Source organism: Cornus florida, unplaced genomic scaffold (genome assembly GCF_030987335.1).
Source record: "Cornus florida cultivar Cherokee Brave unplaced genomic scaffold, ASM3098733v1 CherokeeBrave_3.0.0_Hap2_Chr06, whole genome shotgun sequence".
Lineage (NCBI taxonomy): Eukaryota > Viridiplantae > Streptophyta > Magnoliopsida > Cornales > Cornaceae > Cornus > Cornus florida.
Window position 1 is genome coordinate 71,249,369 of NW_026775576.1, and position 17,190 is coordinate 71,266,558.

Consider the following 17,190-nt stretch of genomic DNA (forward strand, 5'->3'; position numbering starts at 1 on the left):
AATATACTGCTGCCAACTCCAAATCATGTGTTGGATAATTAAGCTCATGAGGCTTAAGCTTCCGAGATCCATAAGGAACCAGTCGCTCCTCCTGCATCAAAACACATCCAAGACCCTGCAACGAAGCATCCGTGTAAACAAGATACTCTATCCCGCTTTGCGGAGTAGCCAAAACCGGTGCAGAAGTCAACTTCCTTTTCAGCTCATCAAAAGCTCACTGACAGTGTTCATCCCACACGAACTGTACACCCTTCTTGGTCAGATGAGTGAGTGATCCTGCTATCTTGGAGAACCCCTGGATGAATCTCCTGTAATATCCTGCCAGACCGAGAAAACTCCGAATCTCAGTAGGTGATGTAGGCTGTCCCCACTCAACCACCGTTGAAACCTTGGCCGGATCCACTGCTATCCCCTTTTCTGACACCACGTGACCCAGAAATTTCACCTCCCGCTGCCAAAATTCACACTTCTCGAACTTGGCATATAACTGATGCTCACGAAGCGTCTGCAAGACTATGCGAAGATGTCTAGCATGGTCGTCCTCAGACCTAGAATAGATCAAGATATCATCAATAAAGACAATAACAAACTGATCCAAATAGGCCCGAAAGACTCTGTTCATTAAGTCCATGAACACTGCAAGTGCATTAGTCGTCCCAAACGGCATGATACGAAACTCATAAGAACCATATCTCGGGAGAAATGCTGTCTTAGGAACATCCGGCTCCTTAACCCTTAACTGATGATATCCAGAACGTAGATCAATCTTGGAGAAGTATGTGGCTCCCCTTAACTGATCAAATAGATCATCAATCCTGGGAAAAGGATACTTGTTACGAATCGTAACCTTGTTCAACTCCCTGTAATCTATACACAGGCGAAGCGAACAATCCTTCTTCTTCACAAATAACACTGATGCTCCCCAGGGTGAAGTACTCCTGCGAATGAAACCCTGGTTGAATAGCTGCTGAATCTGATCCCTCAGCTCTCTCATCTCTATCGGTGCCATCCTATAGGGTGCCCTAGCAATAGGTGCAGTGCCTGGAGCTAAGTCAATAACAAAGTCGATTTCGCGACTATGCGGCAACCCTGGAATTTCCTGAAATACATCCGGAAAATCTTGTACAATCGGTATGTTATCCAATGATACAGTAATCCCATCTTCTGTTTCCTCCTCCACATGGAACAAATAGGTGCTAGTGACTCCGCTAGAATGCGGCATAGCGACAACATACATGTCCTGACCAGGTATGATAAACACAATAGACCTATTAAAGCAATTAACTTGAGCATGGTAGTGAGACAACCAATCCATCCCAAGTATCACATCATAAGTGTGCATGTCCAGGACCAATAGGTTGGCTAGAAATCTGAGTCTGCCAATATCTAGTGTCACAGGCCCATCACTCTCATGTATAATAGCTGTATCGCCCAATGGTGTAGAAATACCCTGAGGTCTAGTGCATACCCTTGTCTTCATCCCAGATTAAATAACAAAAGTCCTAGCTACAAATGAGTGTGTAGCACCCGTATCAAATAAAACACATCCATGAAAACCATGTATAGGAAACTTACCCTCAATAGCCTGAGGTGCCTGTATATCCTGTGGCTTAGGGTTGTACACGCTGCCATAATGTAACTACTGCGGTGCCTGTCCCTGAGGTTGCGGCGGTGCCGGTAAAGCCGGATAAGTTTGTCCCTGAATCCGAGGAACCTGTGAAGCTGGTAGAGGCACTGGCGCCCTTTGCCCCTGCTGCACATGCTGTCCCTGTCTCTGTCCCTGTCCCTGTCTAACTGTAGGACACTGCCTGAAAGTGTGACCATACTCTCCACAAGTGTAGCAACTACCCTAGAAAGTACCAAATGGCCTCCTCTGTTGGTTAGCCTGTGGCTGACCCTGTCCTGCCTGCGGTCCCCCATTCTGTTGACGCTAAATAGGTGCCACATCCTTGGAAGCATCTGAACCACCCGTGTGCTTCTTCCAAGGCTGTTGTCCCTGGAATCTGCCCTTTTCGTTTTGTCGGTGTCCATCCCTATTCCCTTTCTCAGCTGACTGGTTAGCAAAGTCTTTGTCACCCCGTTTCTCACCCTTTGCCTGTCTGATGTCCACGGTCAACTAATACTGCTGTAGAGTGGCGTCCACCACCTAAGCATAGGTAGTATAGGCTAGACTACCTGTAATAGCTCTCTTGATAGACCACATCAGTCCCTTAACGAAACTGTTGCGCTTCTTATCTTCTGTATCCACCTCCTCCAGTGCAAAAAGAGATAAGCATGTGAACTGCTGCTCATACTCTGCCACAGTCATGTTTCCCTATTGTAGATTGAGGAATTCAGTCTTCATGGCTGCCCTAACTGCATAAGGAAAATACTTTTCATCAAAGCGTGCACTGAACTGATTGTAAGTCAATGCCATCCTCTCTTCTGCGGTGGTTATTGACTCCTACCACTGTAGTGCATCCCCAACTAGCTTGAATGTAGCAAGCATCTGCTTCTGAACCTCTGTGCACTGAACCAAGCGAAGATGTCGCTCGATGTCCTGTTTCCACTGGTGAGCTGCTCTCGCATCGGTGGAGCCTGTGAACTCAGGTGGACTCCCCTTTATGAAAGAGCTTCTAGCCTTTTCCCAAGAATCAGTTTGAACAACCGGTGCTGGTAGGGGTGCCGGCAGTACCTGAGGCTGATTCCAAAGTGCAACTGTTATCCCAGCTTCTATAACCCAAGCAACGAGGTCATTGAGGTGAGGAGGAATCTTTGGATCCCTGACCTGGTCCAGAGTCTGCTGAACATTCTCCTGTTCCTCCTGAAACTGACCCATGTCATCCTGAAACCCAAGCCATTGCTGCACTTCCTCCATTTGCTGACGCCGTATGAGATATTGTTGCGTACGTGCCGCTCTCCTTTCCTTCCTAGTTCCTTGCATGTTCCGTCCATTTTTAGCGTTAACCATCTGTTAACACGAAAAGACAGACATCAGTACCATTTCTATACGAACCGTAAAGAATACAATGAATCCTAACTTAAGCTGTAATCAAGAGAACGCTACGCAGAAGACTTAATATGAAACATCTTAAAGACACTTGAACTTGGAGTGCTCTGATACCAACTGTGATACCCTTCGGATCCGAGACACGGGTTGATCAGGCCCAGGCACAAACCCGAGGGATATCAAACAATTAATATGTTAAAACGAACATAGATGACAAAATGAATTTAATAAATAAAGTTTAAGCTGAAACAAACTAAAATAAAATCCTCAAATAACACAAATTAAATAATCCAACTCCAAAACCTCCAAGGGTACAACTCGGGAATCCATCTCTAGTGGACCCCTAATAATAATCCAAACAGTAATAAAGACAACTGATAAGACATCCAGAAGCAAGCGACGAAGAGAAATCCTACATCGTCAATAGAGTGAATAAATCTCTGCTCAGCACGAACACGTCTAAGTCTGGAACTATCGTGTACCTGAAAAATAGAAGTGAGTCAGGCCCACGAACAAGTTTTATCCTACTACAATCCAAGCAGAGACTCGATACACATGTACATCCGAACCAATTCAACAATAGCTAATAGTCCGTAAATATATATATAGTCACACTAAAGGACTCTCACTGGACTACAGGCCGGTCTCAACCTGAATAGAGGCAACATGCTAAAACGCACACGAAGTGGGCATGTGTACCTAAACCTAAACAGGGTACACCTCTAACCGTCGTATCCAGCTATGCATCCCAATGCATATACGCTCCCTAACCGTCGATCCTGAGACTCAAGCTCATATCGAGGTACCATAATAATATATTTAAAATCCATCCAGAATCCATAGTAGTGCCGCTCAACTATATGTTGCCTTGACACTACAAATCCATAGGATTTAACTTTTAGTCAATCCATTTCCTTAATCCCAGAGTAGGTAGAACTTAGCGATTTTTAAGCTAATCCCCCCTAGTATGTCACCGTCCTATACCGGTGCATACAATCCGCCCATTCAACAAACGATAATACAGAACAAGCATGTAAGTATCATCCAAATCCATACTCCAACAATTGAGAATAAAACATTACATTTAAACATCAATTGGGAATAAATCCATCCAGCAAATGATAATATAGAACAAGCATGTAAATATCATCCAAATCCATAGCTCCAACAATTAAGAATAAAACACTACATTTAAACATCAATTGTTCCATAAGTGCATAATAAAATTCTGAAAGTTAACAGGATTATTTGATTTAACCTCCCACTGTCCCATAATTGATAACAGAGTTCATGCATGTAACTATCAATTAAGATCCCCGCAAGTATATTAGAATGTATAAATTCATATGCCTATTCTATAACACTGCACTGATATCTCAGAATTGATACAACACCTAATACACAATTATATCAGTTTAAGCATCACAAGCACATAATCCTTATGTAATTTTTCATTCTTATAATTTGCCATGGAACATGAATAAACAATAACTCTATTCAAAGATAAAACCTCATTACCTAAGATTATGCAATTTAAATTCTCCGCCTTCAAGAACAGTTCACCAACTTCACTTAAAAAAAATATATTGTTCAAGCAACAACCTTAATTGTTTTACCATGCTTTACCAATCCCTCTGAGGTTCTATTTTAATCTTAGACACTAGCCAAACTTGTCAATTACAGCTTCTAAGTACCTCAGTAGCATCAAAACCAACCCAGAATCAAGAAATTACACTGAAAACAAGCAAAAAGGGGGGTGGAGCCGCCTCCCCCTTGTGTGGAGCCACCTCCACAGCCCCTTGAAGCCGGCTCCACCCTTGCGTGGAGCCGTCTCCACCTCCAATTTCCCCTGTTCTCTCTTCTCCATTTACCTGTGTGATCTCCGGCGATTTTCAACACTTCTGTCCATTACTGTCCAGGTTTTGACTACTTTAAAATTTGATTCTAGTGTTCCAGAGAGTTTTAAAACATCCCACAATAATTAACTTCAAATAGAACAAGAATTACACAAAGAAGAAACAGAACAGAAAACAACAGTTCATGCAAACATCTGATTTAGAACAATTCAGAACATGCAAACCAGATTACTTCCAACATTTATTTACTCCAAGAATTGTATTAGAGATGTAAAGAACATAAGTCTAAAGGAGAGAGTTAGGTATAGAACTTGCCTTACACCGATGTTGCTCTAAAATTCTCCGGTGAACTATATAGTTGCTCATCCAGTTTCTCTCTGTCTCCACAACCGTAAACAAGGTTCCTCCAAACCCTAGACAACATACACTAGTATATTTATAGACTATCCTAATCCTAGGCCCACTCTTAAACCCTACATTGATTTACTCGGCCCATATATAATATAGGTTAAATTCCCACGTCGGCTAGAAACTATGTATACCATATATGCCACCAACCCTACTGTAACGTGAAATTAGAATACAATTACCTTTAATTAAATAATTTCATACCATTTATAGTTAAAACAATTAATTACACAAAACAAAACAATTAAAAAAAATTAAAACACCAAGTAATTTAAACCATAAAACAAGTTAAACCATACATCACAAAAAAAAAAAATCAAATAAATTAATACAATAAAATAATTAAATAACGCAATTAAACAAGGAACACAATTAAATCAAACCAAAATAATCAAATGCAAGTTTAAACAACAAATTAAATACCAGAACTATCCTTTTAAAATTAGGAGTATTACACAAAATCAAGATGATATGGACCATAAGTGCAAGCAAGATATCAATTTTTCGAAAAATTTACTCCTAAATGGCATTCATAAGGCATACAAGGAGTATTGGACTCTCAAGTCAAGCAATTTTTAAATTTTAAACAATATAGTCCAGATTTTACAAAAATAAGGGAGCCTACTCTTAAACTTGGTGGAGTAGGCTCCAATATTTATTAGAGCCGACTCTACACTTGGGGGGAGCCGGCTCCCTTCTCCATGGAGCCGGCTCTTTCTTTCTCTGAAAGCCGTCTGCTATTCCGACTGTTGTTTTCGACTCCGACCACTTCCAGCCTTTCTGTTTGGTTTTAAAACTATTCCAAAGAGTCTTATTAATAACCAGTAGCATCCTAATGGTGTGTTTACAGTAGTTGGAATCAATTACAGAGATTAAAATTTCTACAGACTTAACATGCTTTAAGAAACAAAACTGAAACCAGACATGCTTGAACTATAACAGAATAGATTTCAACAAATGTAGATCATCAATATAACATATAATATACATGTAAATCTCAGTTAATGATCAATTAAACCCTAGAGGCTATCTAGGTACACAGAACACGAGCCAACGGGAAAAAGGAAGAAAAGAACTTGCCTGTAATTTCAGTTATGAAATCCCGGCGCCGTGTCCACGTTTCCAGCAACACTGCAATACTGCCTAGCCTTCTATTACTTTTGCTCCTCCCTACTCCTAGGTCTGACCTTTAAGCCGCAGTCAAAACCCTCACCGAACGTACTCTGTTTGCTCAAAACCCCTCTCTGTTTCTCTCTGGAACTTTAATACGTGAACAGAGGTTGTGTATTCTAAAACCCTAAGTCGACATACTGTTCTATATATATAGAGACTTAAATAAAACCCTATTCCCTGTATGATTAGAGACAAAGCCCTAATGTCGATCTTAGTCGGCCCATAGAGCAACCTAAGATAATCCATGTCGGCTACACATACTGCCTTCCTAGAGGACCCTAGTTAATTAACGTAATTAAAAAAACTCATTTAACTTATTTACATTAAAATTAATAATTACTAAATTAATCCAATTAAAGAACATACAAAAGACAATTAAATAAAACAATTCAATTACTGAAAACAAGAAATCCATTAATGCAATTTAAACACATGAATAAACAATTAAACCAATTAAATGCAATTTACACACATAACACATAATTAAACAATTAAATCAAATAACAAATTAAAATAATTAAACAATTAACCAATAAGCCAAATAATCACACAAAATACAATAAAACAATAATTAAAATACCGAAACTATCCTTTTAAAATTAGAGGTATTACATGATCCGACATGAAAGATCTGGTTTATTGAGAATTGCTTTGATCGGATGCGTCGTGGGGAATATTATCTGATGAGCCTCGAAGTAATGCCGAAGCTTTCTTTTGGCCTGGACCAAGGTAAGAATGATTTTTTCTGCCATTGAGTACCTGCTTTCTGCATCAGTCATGGCCTTGCTGGAGTAGAAGACCGGGTGCTATTTTTTTCCCACTTCTCTTACTAGAGCAGAACTGGTCACTGACTAAGAGACTGCCAGATATAGGTACAATGGTTCTTCAGGATTTGGGGCAGATAAAATTGGGGGGTTAGCCATGTACTCTTTGAGTTTTGCAAGAGCTTCTCGTTGCTCCGCCCCCCAAATTTCTCATTTTTTTGCTTTAATTTCATCGAAGAACGGTTTATATTTGTCTGACAATCGGGATATGAAACGGCTGAGGGCTACTATTCTCCCGGTGAGGATTTGAACTTATTTCACCGTTTGGGGCTCCTTGCTCTGTTGCAATTTTGCCAACTGGGTAGGACTTGCTTCTATTCCCCTCTTGTTTACCAGGTGCCTAAGAAATTGGCCCGAGGATACTCCGAACAAACACTTTGCTGGATTTAACATCATTTTTGTGATACCCCTCGGATCTGAGACACGGGTTGATCAGACCCAGGCCCAAACCCGAGGGAATATCAAACAATTAAAGTATTTTAAAACGAACACAGATGACAAAAAGAAACAATAAAGATAGAATAAAACTGAAAGAAATAATAATAATAAAACCCTCCATGCAATTAAAAATTGAAACTCCAATCCTCCAAAACTTCAAGGTTACAACTTGGGAATCCACTGATGGACCCCTAACCAAAGTTCAACTGAAACTGAAAACTGAAAATAGGTAATGCTAAAAACATCGAGAGAAGTCCTACGTAAACAGATGAAGGTGAGACTGTCATCGACAAGCACGATCAAGCTCTAAGGCTGGAACCGTCCGGTACCTGAAAAGAATAATGAAGGAGTGGGTCAGATCCACGAGCAAGTTCTAATCTAACTGCAATCCATACAGTGACCCGATACGCAGATACACCGTAGACACCTCACAATATCTATCTAGTCCATACGTATAAATATATCCACACTAAGGGACATTCACTAGTCTATAATAGGGGTCTCAACCTGAATAGAAGGCAACATGCGAATACGCACCCAGAGGTGGGCATGAGTACCTAGACCTTACAGGGTACACCTCAACCTATTATAACCAGCTACGCATCTACTGCATATACGCACCCTAACCAACGAGTCTGAGACTCAAGCTCAACTCGTGGTACTATAAACATATATATAAAGTCCGTCCAAATCCAGGGTATGCAGTTCAACTATTTATTAAACTGACATACAATAAACTAACTAGTTAGTCACTCAACTTATTCAGTTGATATGACTTAACTACCATCCATTAATCCAGGAAGTCATCCAACTTGGTTACAGCTGATCTGACTTAGTCACAATTAGGATTCGATATCTTCCAATCCATTCCATTAATCCATTAGGTTAGGTTTATGCGTTTTGAGCTAAACCGTCCCTAGTATGTCACTGTCCCATACCGGTACATACAATCCTCCATATCCATGTAAATTACAACATATATAACAGTTCAATAATTTACAGACCCAAAAACCACCATCCAAATAATTGCAGAAAAATATTTAAAGCTTCAGCAATTTAAATCCAAGCATTTAACCATATAATTGCAAGAGACGATTTAATAAATCAACAACTAACATCCAGAGCATGCATAGACCAAATTTAATGTGTTAGGGACTCCATCATGCATGTGAATAGGTTAAATAATCCTATTATTATCCAATAAATTGCTAAAACAATTTCAGAAGATTGTTTAATATTTCGGCAATTTAAATCCAAGTATTAACCATATAGTTGCAGGAAACGATTTAATAATTCAGCAACTAGCCTCCTAAGCATGCATAGATCAAAATTAATAATTAAATGACCTTATCATGCACTTGAATGCATTCTAAAACAAGTTTTATAAACACATTATATTCCATCAAATTGCCGAAATTTAATTCAACAATTAATTCATCTTCCATTTGTTAACAACATAGGGAGTGTCTTAATTTTTACACTGTTTATCCCGACAATTTAGAATTTAACCCTAATCAATTTAAAGTCCTAATAACCCCCAAATTCATCCTTTTAAACTCTCTGTGGAAGCCCATACCCAACAGGTTTAAATCCCATGCTCCAATAGTAAGCACAGTACGTAGAAAATTAAAAAAACTTAAAATTAATCAGAAAATAAAAAGGGAGCCTGCTCCAAAATTTGGAGCAGGCTCTTTTTCAGCCTAGAGCCGGCTCTAGGACTCCCTAGAGCCGGCTCTACTTGTTGTGGGAGCCGGCTCCCACATCCATGGAGCCGGCTCTCACCTCCTTTGAGAGCCTCTGTCCCCGTTGCTTCGTTTCAGTCCGTCCGCTCCTTCTCTGATCAATTCCTACCACTCTGTTGGTTTCTAAAAACTAATCTTAGGACTCTTAATTTAGTCTAGAAGCATTCCCCAGGATTGTTTATAATAATTTTGAAAACAATTACAGAGTTTAATCAAGCCATTTAAACTAGCATTGTTGAAGAACAACACTGAAACTAAATTGCAACATCAGTTTTATCCCAACCCTTCTGTTCTTCCTCCAATTTAAATTTGAAGTCTTAAATTACATCTAGTATCCAATCAGACCTTGGTTGATTTCAGTAAGATTTAAAATAAAAATTAGAACAGTGGGACGTTATGCCAAAACAGAGTCAAGAAAAACATACGTGCTATAATTGTTTTGTAAATAAATTTTTCACAGATAAAACGATCAAGTAAAACATATATAAAACATGCATGGTTCAGTTTAAGCCCAATTAATCTCCTAGAGACTGTCTAGGTGCACAGAACACAAGCCAAAGGGAAGGAGGAAGATAAGAACTTGCCTGTACAGTTTTATAACCAAAACCTTGTCGCCGTTGTTCAAAACTTTCTAGCCTCCTCTGGTTCTGATCTAATCCACTAAAATCCTCCCTTGGTCCTCTCTCAAAGCCTCACTGTGTAACTTTCTGCTCTCTCAAAGCCTCACTGTGTAACTCTCTGTATCTATGTTACGTGAGTAGGGTTTTTTCCAACCCTTAATACAGATTACAACTATGTATATATAGGCGTAAAAACCTAAACCCTAATCCTTGTTTAATTAAAGCCAGAGCCCTAATGTAAAACTCTAGTCAATCGGCCCATATAGCAATCTAGGTTATCATAGTGCGGCTTACCTACACGTGATTTGCAACCCAAAGCTAACTGTAACTTAAACCATAATTAAATTAAAAATCCAATTAAATAGCCCAATTAAATAATTAAAAGATAACTTAATTCAATTTAAAACACATGACACATAGGAAAACAATTAAATCAAATCAATAAATAAAAATAATTAAACCAAATAATCACGAAAAATATAATAAAAATAATAAATAAATGCCGAGACTATCCTTTTAAAATTAGGGGTATTACAATTTTATTGTCTCTAAGAGTATCAAATACATCTTGTAAGTGTTACTGGTGATCCTTCTTGTTCTTGCTTTTGACAACCATATCATCTATGTAAGCTTTGACCGTTCGTCCGATCTGCTTTTCGAACATTTTGTTGATTAACCGCTGATAGGTAGCCCCTACGTTTTTCAACCTGAAGGGCATGACCTTATAATAGTAGGTCCCACGTTCAGTAATGAAAGAAGTTTTCTCTTCATCCGAAGGTTCATTAGGATCTGGTTGTAACCTGAATAAGTTAAGGAAAGTTAATTTTTCATACTCGGTTGTAGCGTCTACCATCTGATCGATTTTGGGAAGCGGAAAACCGTCTTTCGGGCAAGTTTTGTTCAGGTTGGTGAAGTCAATACATACCCTTCATTTGCTATTCTTCTTTTGGACAACCACTACATTTGACAGCTATTGAGGGTACTGGATAATGAGCGCTGAATATTTCATATTCAAGCCCCTAAATATACGTATGTTAAGGCCTAAAGTAATACTTCTATCCATAGTTAGACTGATTTATGTTTAATGTGTGTTTGTAGGTACTTTCCCAGAAAAATGGTTAAAACCGGGACTTTATGATGATATCGAAGCTTATAGAGTCGTTGCCGGTCATCCATAGCAAGCCGAGAGCTTAAATGGTGACGTTTGGAAGAATCCAGAATCCAAAGCTCGAGCCTGAATCTTGAGGCTCGAGCCTTACAAGTCAAAGAAGACAAAAAAAATTAACAAGACATTAAAGCTCGAGCCTTGTACATTCAGGCTCGAGCCTGAACAAAAAGTGCTCGAGCCTGACCATAGGTAGTTCAAGCCTTAACCCTTAAGTTCGAGCACAAGGCATCGGAATTTGAAGAGTTAATTTTCAAGCTCCCAGACCTCGTGCCTAACCCTAAGAATCGAGCACCATCCATTGAAGCTCGAGCTTGGTACGTAGTGCTCGAGCCCATAAAGCTTGGATCAAGCAATGTTAAAAGATTTCAATCCTAAGAATATTCTAAGTGTTGAAGTGTGACACCCCTCAGATCCGAGACACAGGTTGATCAGGCCCAGGCCCAAACCCGAGGGATATCAAACAATTATAAAGTTAAAACGAACACAGATGACAAAATGAATTTAATAAATAAAGTTTAAGCTGAAAGAAACTAAAATAAAATCCTCAAATAACAAAAATTAAATAATCCAACTCTAAAACCTCCAAGGGTACAACTCGGGAATCCATCTCTAGTGGACCCCTAATAATAATTCAAACAGTAATAAAGACAACTGATAAGACATCCAGAAGCAAGCTACGAAGAGAAATCCTGCATCGTCAATAGAGTGAATAAAATCTCTGCTCAGCACGAACACGTCTAAGTCTGGAACTGTCGTATACCGGAAAAATAGAAGTGGGTCAGGCCCACGAACAAGTTCTATCCTACTACAATCCAAGCAGAGACTCGATACGCATTTACATCCTAACCAATTCAACAATAGCTAATAGTCCATAAATATATATATAGTCACACTAAATGACTCTCACTGGACTACAGGCCGGTCTCAACCTGAATAGAGGCAACATGCTAAAACGCACACGAAGTGGGCATGTGTACCTAAACCTAAATAGGGTACACATCTAACCATCGTATCTAGCTATGCATCCCAATGCATATACGCTCCCTAACCGTCGATCTTGAGATTCAAGCTCATATCGAGGTACCATAATAATATATTTAAAATCCATCCAGAATCCGTAATAGTGCCGCTCAACTATATGTTGCCTTGACACTACAAATCCATAGGATTTAACTTTTAGTCAATCCATTTCCTTAATCCCAGAGTAGGTAGAACTTAGCGATTTTTAAGCTAATCCCCCCTAGTATGTCACCGTCCCATACCGGTGCATACAATCCGTTCATTCAGCAAACGATAATACAGAACAAGCATGTAAGTATCATCCAAATCCATACTCCAACAATTGAGAATAAAACATTACATTTAAACATCAATTGGGAATAAATCCATCCAGCAAATGATAATACAGAACAAGCATGTAAATATCATCCAAATCCATAGCTCCAACAATTGAGAATAAAACACTATATTTAAATATCAATTGTTCCATAAGTGCATAATAAAATTCTGAAAGTTAACAGGATTATTTGATTTAACCTCCCACTGTCCTATAATTGATAACACAGTTCATGCATGTAACTATCAATTAAGATCCCCGCAAGTATATTAGATTGTATAAATGCATATGCCTATTCTACAACACTGCACTAATATCTCAGAATTGATACAACACCAAATACACAATTATATCAGTTTAACCATTACAAGCACATAATCCTTTTGTAATTTTTTATGCTTATAATTTGCTATGGAACATGAATAAACAACAACTCTATTCAAAGATAAAACCTCATTACCTAAGATTATGCAATTTAAATTCTCCGCCTCCAAGAACAGTTCACCAACTTCACTTAAAAAAATATACTGTTCAAGCAACAACCTTAATTGTTTTGCCATGCTTTACCAATCCCTCTGAGGTTCTATTTTAATCTTAAACACTAGCCAAACTTGTCAATTACAGCTTCTAAGTACCTCAGTAGCATCAAAACCAACCCAGAATCAAGAAATTACGCCGAAAACAAGCAAAAAGGGGGGTGAAGCCGCCTCCCCCTTGTGTGGAGCCTGCTCCACAGCCCCTTGGAGCCTGCTCCACCCTTGTGTGGAGCCGCCTCCACCTCCAGCTTCCCCTGTTCTCTCTTCTCCGTTTACTTGTGTGATCTCCGGCGGTTTTCAACACTTCTGTCCATTACTGTTCAGGTTTCGACTATTTTAAAATTTGATTCTAATGTTCCAGAGAGTTTTAAAACATCCCATAATAATTAACTTCAAATAGAACAAGAATTACACAAAGAAGAAACAGAACAGAAAACAACAGTTCATGCAAACATCCGATTTAGAACAATTCAGAACATGCAAACCAGATTACTTCCAACATTTATTTACTCCTAGAATTGTATTAGAGATGTAAAGAACACAAGTCTAAGGGAGAGAGTTAGGTATAGAACTTGCCTTACACCGATGTCGCTCTAAAATTCTCCGGTGAACTATGTAGTTGCTCTTCCAGTTTCTCTTTGTCTCCATAACCATAAACAAGGTTCTTCCAAACCCTAGACAACATACACTAGTATATTTATAGACTATCCTAATCCTAGGCCCTCTCTTAAACCCTACATTGATTTACTCGGCCCATACATAATATAGGTTAAATTCCCACGTCGGCTAGAAACTATGTATACCATATATGCTACCAACCGTACTGTAACGTGAAGTTAGAATACAATTACCTTTAATTAAATAATTTTATACTATTTATAGTTAAAACAATTAATTACACAAAACAAAACAATTAAAAAAAATTAAAACACCAAGTAATTTAAACCATAAAGCAAGTTAAACCATATATCACAAAAAAAATCAAATAAATTAATACAATAAAACAATTAAATAACGCAATTAAACAATGAACACAATTAAATCAAACCAGAATAATCAAATGCAAGTTTAAACAACAAATTAAATACCAGAACTGTCCTTTTAAAATTAGGGGTATTACATGAAGAAAAAGACGTTTCGGAAAGTAATTGAAGAAATTTGGCTAAGTGTTAAAGTGAAGATTGAACACCAATTCTTGAAGCTCGAGCATCAATCTAGAGAAGCTCGAGCCTTGTTCCTTAAGCTCGAGCCTGAACCTTAAAGCTCCAGCCTTTGTTCCTAAAGCTTGAGCCTTCCATGACATGTCAAATTTAAGTTACGAGAAAATTCTCTTTTGAAGTTGTATCTCATTCCAGATGGGCCAAAAGACCTAAAAGCCCATCGGATCCTTATTTTCTTTGATAAAAGAAGGCTTAAGCCTTGATAGAAAATGTCCAAAATTCTATGTCCTTTTTGCCGTGTGATTCAGAAGGCTGACTGTGGTGGCTTTTAGGGTTTCCACAACCTTAGAAAGTAAAGATCCTAAGAAGAGAAGTGTCATCCGTGACGATGGAGACAACTCCAACACAGATAACATCTGACATCGTCATGAATACCTAATTCCTCTCTGAGGGCATTGATGTAACCCAATCTAGTATTATAGTTTGATTGTTTTAACTCTGGGATTATTTTAATATATGATGTTTTCTTGATTATATGACTATGAGCAATTGAGATAACTCAATTGGTTTTCATTCTTTTAACAGATTACAAACTGTTATTACCTTATTTTAGATATAATTATTTATTTTCTATTCTCAACCTATCCTATTGGACGGTATCTGGCGGAGGCCTGTCAGATATGAGAATAAAGGTCATATAATGGTGTTCTAACATTTTTATAAAGGATGTTTTCATAATCTATGCTTAGGAAAGATGGATTGTTTGCAAAGAAGTTAAAGTAGTTAGAGTAGGTAGGTGGATAGTCCATGCTAACCGCAGATAGGTTATACTTAACTGAATTTTGTAAAACATCTTTCTTTAAAACCCGAATTGAACAAATGTTATTGAGTTCAATTCATTTGAAAAACATAATTGTTAAATCCCCAGAGTTGATACAATTAACCATAGTATGATGATTGTGGTGAAGTCAAAACCCTAAGATTTCTCTCTCTGATTATTTAATTTACTCTAGTTTAATATTTTGTTTTAATTTTAGCTTGTTTTTAATCATGACAACCAATAAAATTTTCAACCAGTTACATGTAAACCAAGAAAACTAAGTTGAAGACTGAATATAAATCTCATCTCTCTGTGGGTTCGACACCTCTCTTTATAGCACTATCTTACACGGAATCGTACTATTGCGAGTGGTAAAATTAGACACATCACTGGACTTCTCTGATAAACCCTGCTTCTAAAAGCCGGTTGACCTCTTCGGCAATGATTTTGTTTCTTTCAAGGGCGAATCTTCTCTGCTTCTGCTTCACTGGGTGATGGCTCAGGTCTACGTTTAGTCTATGATAGGCTATCCGTGGGTCAATTCCTGGCATATCCCAATGATTCCAATCGAAGATGTCGGCATTCTGCCTTAAAATCTCTGTCAATTCGTCCTTCCCCTGGGCTGATTGGAGTGTCCCTATATAGGTTAGCTTGTGCTCATCCCCCACGACTATCTGCATGGCCTCTGGGGGTTCTTCAGTCGGGCATTCCTCTTCTGGCTCCTCCCTTCCCTTGGGAGAGGAAAAGCCTGGTAATTGTTATTTCAGCGATTGCTTGCCCTTATCAGTTGGCAGATCATTGTGTGATAGCATTCATTTGCCGTCACTTGATCCCCCCAAATATCGATAACCTCTCTACCGTTTAGACCAGTGCACTTCATGACTTAGTGTAGAGTTGATGGGACTCCTTCTATGCGGTGGATCCACCTTCGGCCCATTAACAAATTGTGGGATGGATGGATTTCCACAACCACAAAATTCTCTTTCAGAGATTTTTTGGCCACTGTAACTGATAGTGTAATTACACCTATGGCTCCACTCTTCTGCCGTCGAATCCTACCAGGGGGTTCCTGGTGGGGTGAATTTGATCTGCGGCCAGTTTCAGCTGATTGAAAATCTACTTTGTTATAATGTTTGCACTACTGTTAGGATCAATCAACACTCGTCTGACCAAGCAATTAGCTACTAGCAGGCTGATTACCAATGGGTCTTCATGTGGGTGTTGTACCCTTCTGAGATCTCCCTCATAAAAGGAAACCTGTGTCGGGTTAGGTCTGCAGCCTACAGTATTGGTCTCGCCAATCTTTTGTAACTTATGAGCTTGACTGAGTTGAATCCTGTAAGAATTTTTAGGTTGCTCGTCTTCCTCTGGACGACCATGAATCGTATTGATTACCTGAACAGGATGATTTTCTGCCGCAGCCTTTGGAGTTGTCCGAGTTCGCTCATACTGCCTCTGCTATCCTGGGTTAATCAGATAATCTACCAATTCGCCTTTGGCTATTAGTGTTTCCACTTGCCTTCTCAAGCTCCTGCAATCGTTGGTTAAATGGCCAAAGTCACTATGAAACGCACAGTGTTTACTTTAGTCTCTCTACTCCATTGGTTGTCTGATCAGAGGTGGGATTTGAAAGACGTTTCTCGCCTTAGTCTCTTGATACAGTCTGGCTAGGGTTACTTTGAGTGGTGTGACCTTTTCAGCCGTTCGAGATTTCTTCTCAGGGGCTCTTCCTTCGATACTCGAAGGGTCCCGATGGATTCTTGAAGTGCTTGGTCGCTCTTTTAGTCTGTTCTCCACAGTGACCAGAGTTACCCTTTGCTGCCTGGTTACTTTATTTTCTTCAAGCCTAATATAGTTTTGTGCTCACAAATTCAACTCTGACATATTAGTTGGAGTTTTGTGATACCCCTCAGATCCAAGACACAGGTTGATCAGGCCCAGGCCCAAACCCGAGGGAATATCTAACAATTAATACTTTAATGCGAACACAGAATTAAAAAAAAAAAATGAATTTAAGAATAAAATTTTAAGAGTGGAAAGAAACTGAAATATAAAATCCTTAAATAATTAAATATTTAAATTTGGTAATCCACAACTCCATTATTTAAACAACTCGGGAA